The sequence below is a fragment of the Macaca nemestrina genome, chromosome 4 (genome assembly GCF_043159975.1).
Source record: "Macaca nemestrina isolate mMacNem1 chromosome 4, mMacNem.hap1, whole genome shotgun sequence".
NCBI lineage: Eukaryota > Metazoa > Chordata > Mammalia > Primates > Cercopithecidae > Macaca > Macaca nemestrina.
The window spans coordinates 146,844,257-146,849,964 of NC_092128.1; the positions used below are offsets into that span (position 1 = coordinate 146,844,257).

Here is a 5,708-nt window from a genome sequence, read left to right on the forward strand (position 1 = left end):
TATTTATTTATTTATTTTTATAATTTGTAGAGCCTCACTATGTTGCTCAGGTTGGTCTTGAACGCCTGGCCTCAAGATACCCTCTTGTTTTGCCCTCCCAAAGTGTTGGGATTACAAGCATGAACCACTGTACTCAGCCCAGAATATTATTTTTTAAAACTTAAAATTTGGAACTTATTTGGAAGACATGGGTGTTTACTCACAGCAAGACAGGATGGCCGGGTGTGGTGGCTCACACCTGTAATCCCAGCACTTTAGGAGGCTGAGGCAGGTGGATCACCTGAGGTCAGGAGTTCGAGACCAGCCTGACCAACATGGTGAAACCCCATCTCTACTAAAAATACAAAATAAGCCGGGTGTGGTGGTGCATGCCTGTAATCCCAGCTACTTGGGAAACTGAGGCAGGAGAATTGCTTGAATCTGGGAGGCGGAGGTTGCAGTGAGCCAAGATCGCAGCATTGCACTCCAGCCTGGGCAACAAGAGCGAAACTCCGTCTCAAAAAAAATTTTCCCTTCTGCACTCAAAACATAAGTATCCTATAAGTATCCTATATTCCCTTCTGCACTCAAAACATAAGTACCCTATCCTCTTTCAGAGCTATTCTATCACAGCTCTGCTACATATTTTTACATCCATTTGATAATCTCATTTTATTAAGAAGTAATAACTGATAATAGTTTGCTGTGTTACACCTCCCGGGAAATATGGAGTTTAATAGGGGATGCTTAAAGATATACACCTTAGGCCAGGCACGGTGGCTGCAATACCAGCACTTTGAGAGGCCAAGGTGGGAGGACTGCTTGAGCCCAGGAAGACCAGATCAGCCTGGGCAACGTAGCGAGACCCTATCTCTATAGAAAAAAAAAAAAAAAAGACATATACCATAGCCTATAGGATGATTTACTCAGCAAATTTTTGGCAGGATACAAGGAGAAAAGTTGAGAAATATGTTTTCAGCAGGCCCAAATGACTTATCTGACTTAGTTTGGTTTCTTTCTTGTACCAGCTCTGCAAAGGTGCCTGGAATAAGAAGTTCGCAGGACTGGAAGATCGAGTCCTCTTCCATCTTTTCACAGAAAGCCACTTCCTAAGGAAATGATATGTATTATTGATCTGGGCTAGCTACAGGTAAAATTATATTTAGCACATCACTTAGGCAACTTGCAGGAAATTGGAAATGGTTAAATAATTCCTTAGCAGATTACAGTGCTGTTGTAAGGTTGGTCAAATCAATAAATGCAAACCAGGCTAAATAAATGTATTTTCAAAGAATAACAGAAGAGTCCTCATCTGCCCCAAATGCTGCCACCTTAGCTACTGGGTTTGTATTCCAGGGATTGATTTGAGGAATACTTAGAAGATCTTGAAGAACATTTTGCCTCTTTTTGAATCAATGAGAAAATTAGGTTTTCTAGCAACTCTTCATCAAACAAATCACTTTATTGAATTGCAAATGCTGTTCATTATGTCATCCCCTGGCACATCCTTGGCTATCACTGGATTATGGGAGTTGGCTCTGGTGGTTCTGCTCTTCATGAAAGAGGGAGCTGCTGAAAATAAGGTTCCACACTGTATAATTTCTATGGCTTGTATTAATGCAGACAGTATAGCCACCATAAAGAAGAAAAATTACCAGTAGAAGATAAAACTAAAATACTAGTTGCATTACAATCGCATTCTAGAGCTGCAATAAATTGCATGAAGCCAATAAAGCAAAAACTAACAGAAGATATTTGGCACAAACCAAAAATGAAATGAGAGTCATTAGGCTGTCTGCTACAGGGACATGCCTCAATGTAGTTAAAGCAATAAACTACCTGGGAGTAATCTTTGCTTATTTTAAATTGCATATTCCAATTGCAAAGCTGTTTCTGGCATTTTTGCCATACTTAGCTTTACTGAGCTAAGGAAAGAATTACATGTCTGAATAAGTCATGTTCTACTAAATGTGCCTCCTATCTCCAGCAACTCGTAACTCACTTGAGTCTGAATATTGTTTATTCTGAAATTAATCATGGTTTTCTGCCATAAATTAGCTTTTCTGCAACACACTGGAAATAGACTGATCTTGGAACTCCACCAAGTATTTGATCAGTAGCTTCCAATCTTTCCTTACTATGATCCTGGACTTTTTAGGCTTTTGGAATCAAGGAGTTTTTCTTATCAGTAAAGGAACCCAAAGAGGTCATACCTGTCGGGATTTTTTTTTTTAATTTTATTTATTTATTTGAGATAGGGTCTCACTCTGTCGCCCAGGCTGGAGTACAGTGGTGCAATCTTGGTTCACTGTCACCTCTCCCTGCCAGGTTCAAGCCATCCCCCTGCCTCAGCCTCCTGAATAGCTAGGACTACAAGTGCATGCCACCACACCAGGCTAAGTTTTGTATTTTTTTATTTTGTAGAGATGGGGTTTTGACATGTTGCCCAGCTGGTCTCGAACTCCTGAGCTCAAGCGATCCACCCACCTCAGCCTCCCCAAGCGTTGGGGTTACAGGCTTGAGCCACCATGCCCGGTCCCTGTTGTGATTTAAGATACAAATTTTTATATAGTGCCAGATAGTTAAAGTAGTTATCCAGGAAGAGGGATTCCTGGAGCTGATGGGTGATTTGCCCAGGAGTCCTGTCCTTTAATATGTCAATAGAGTTCTTACCTTCAAAGGAAAGTTCCCTTGATTCGCAACATGTCTTTAAAAGGATAAGAATTTACAAAGTTAGATAAAATCTAGACAATGGATTACTTCAGCAGTACCCAGCGTCCTATAGGAAGTGGGTACCATTGTTTCCTGCGTAAACCAGTGATAGAATTAGGGCTGTTCTTTTTATCCGAAGTAATAAAGATACAGGAAGAAGAAAGGGGCCCAGTGCGGTGGCTCCTGGTTGTAATCCCAACACATCGGGAGGCTAAGGAGGGCAGATGGCTTGAGCCCTGGAGTTCGAAACCAGCCTAGGCAACATGGTGAAAACCCATCTCTACAAAAAAATACAAAAATTAGCTGGGCATGGTGGCATATGCCTGTGGTCCCAACTACTTGGGAGGCTGAGGCGGGAGGATTGCTTGAGCCCAGGAGGTTAACGTTGCAGTGAGTCGAGGTCATGCCACTGCACTCCAGCCTGGGCGAGAGAGTGAGACTCTGTCTCAGAAAACAATGACAACAACAAAAGCCCGGAGGGAGCTGAGTAAACCCTGTAGAAAGGACAGAACAGACTTGTTCTTGCTCTCATCCAGTTGTATTTTAGCTACTAATCTACATTAACAGAGCTGCTAGCATTCAATAACCAGGTTTTTTCATGCCTTGTTTTTGAAGGGAGCATCCTCACACATTGCTAGTGGGAATATAAATCAGAGCATCTCTACTGGAAGCACAGTGTTCATTTCAATTCAATATACTTGGCAGTATTCATTTAAGCCTTAAAAACAAGCAAGTCGTTTGGCCCAGCAGTTTCATCTAGGAATTTATTCTAGGGAGATAATCGTGACTTTGGTACATATGTTTGTGTAAGAAGCGTTGTTCATAATAGTAAAAACATCTAGAAACCATCTTGACATCTCAAAATTAAAGACTGTTTGAGTAAGTCCGAATACATGTACCTGCAGTTGTTAAATGTGCTATCATGGAACTCAGGCGGAAACACTCATGCTTTGGGAAAAGGTGAAGAAAATATTACCTGGAAAAGCAGGCTACAGAATAGCAAGAACAGGATAATAGCATTTTTTGGTATTAAAATGTATGTATTTAGATAAAACAAAACAGAAATGAATACATCAGACTATTAAATGTGGTTCTGTCTGGTGGTGGTATTATTTTTACTTGTGTATATTTCCCAAGATAATTCTAATAAATATGTATTACTTGTGTAACCAGATAAAAATACGGTTTGAGAAAAATCCTTAATGAAATTCATGTATTACAATGGGCTGGGGATGGTGGCTCACGCCTGTAATCCCAGCACTTTGGGAGGCTGAGGCGGGTGAATCACTTGAGGTCAGGAGTTTAAGACCAGCTTGCCCAACATGGTGAAACCCCATTTCTACTAAAAGTACAAAAATTAACCAGGTGTGGTGGTGCACACCTGTAATCCCAGTTACTTACTTGGGAGGCTCAGGCAGGAGAATCACTTGAACCCAGGAGGTGGAGGTTGCAGTAAGCTGAGATCGTGCTATTGCACTCCAGCGTAGGAGGCAAGAGCAATACTCTGTCTCAAAAAAAAAAAAAAAAAAAAAAAAAAAAAAAGCAGAAAAAGAAAATCATGTATTACAATGATCCCAATGTTCAATATCATCTGTCCTCCCGCTCCCGGCTCGTTTTTTTGAGACAGGGTCTTGCTCCCTCACCCAGGTTGGAGTGCAGTGGCACAGTCTCAGCTCACTGCAACCTCCCCCTCCCAGGCTCAAGCCATCCTACCTCCTTAGCCTCTTGAGTAGCTGGGACTGCAGGTGCGTGTCACCACGGCCAGCTAATTTTTTGTAGAGATGGGATTTTGCCTGTTGCCCAGGCTGGTCTTGAACACCTGATCTCATGTGATCCACCTGCCTCAGCCTCCCAAAGTGCTGGAATTACAGGTGTGAGCCACTGAGCCCTGCCTTTCCTTCCACCCTTAGGGTAGGAATGGGCTGAATCCCAGATAGCCCCATCTTTTTTCTCCTGGGTTTTTTTTCTCTGCCCTTGTCCGGGCAGCTTTAGAACCCTGGCTGTTTGTGGATCTTTGGGGCTGAGGGTCATTTAGCTTTGTCTTTGATCCCACAGGGATCACAGCTATCTTTGTGGAGAGTTCTAAAATGGCTCCTGATGACCTGTTCAGTTCCCAAATCCACCCCTTCTTCCTTGCCCTGGAAGTTTTGCAGACAGCGGGAAGTATATCGTTAATACCCTCAAGCCCCGTGTAACAGAAATAGTCATGGAATAGTGCCGAGGAAGTTGGGTTCAAATTCTCATTCTGTGTGCCCTTAGGCAAGTCATTTAACCTCTCTTCATCTCAGTTTCCTCAGGGGTAAAATAGATATATAATCAGAGTTCCTACCTCATAGGGCAGTTCTTGTCATAGAACTGTTACGGGCGGGTCTTTGGTCTTAGAGCTCCCAAGATGGCGGTGGGCGGCTCCCAAGATGGCAGCAAGCTTTTTGTTCTCTGACCTGGGGTTCTTAGCCTCACAGATTCCAAGGAATGGAACCTTGGGCCATGCGGTGTTACACCTCTATTAGAAGCCATGGGGCACGGAAGAGAACGGTGGAACCCAGCGACTAGTGTTCAGCTCAGTTAGGATGAACCCGGGCACTTAGCCATGCAGGAACAACAGCGAACCTTTAGCCCCATCCGGAGCGGCAATGGGCGCCTTGCTGGATCAGGAGCACAGTGGACACCCTGCTGGATCTGGAGGGGTGGAAGTCAGCGGTGGGTCTGCGATGGCGGCAAACAGTGGTGGACGGTGAGTGAAAGCTCAGCTCCAGCCTAACAAACACGGACCAGAAGAGTGTGCAGTTGCAAGATTGAATAGAGTGAAAACTGAGCTCCCATACGACGGGAGGGGACCCAAAGGGGGTTGCTGCTCCCTGCTCAAATGCCTGAGTTTATATCCCAATCATTGTCCCTCCCCCTGTGCTCTCAGGCATATGATTTGACTATTTCTTTACCTCCTGCTTTAGCCTAATTTGTATTTTAGTGAGCCCTCTTTACTACCTGATTGGTTGGGTGTGAGCTGAGTTACAAGC

The 5,708-nt window shown here is 43.6% G+C and overlaps 1 long non-coding RNA gene across 1 annotated transcript; it reads right to left on the minus strand.

Annotated features, from left to right (window-relative positions):
• Positions 1 to 950: 950 nt before the first annotated feature.
• On the minus strand, positions 951 to 5,098 carry LOC139362577 (uncharacterized). The gene is made up of 3 exons (XR_011621718.1): positions 5,021 to 5,098; positions 4,093 to 4,195; positions 951 to 1,088 (listed from the first exon to the last, which is right to left on the minus strand). It is a non-coding gene; the product is annotated as an uncharacterized lncRNA (long non-coding RNA).
• Between the last annotated feature and the right edge of the window lie 610 nt (positions 5,099 to 5,708).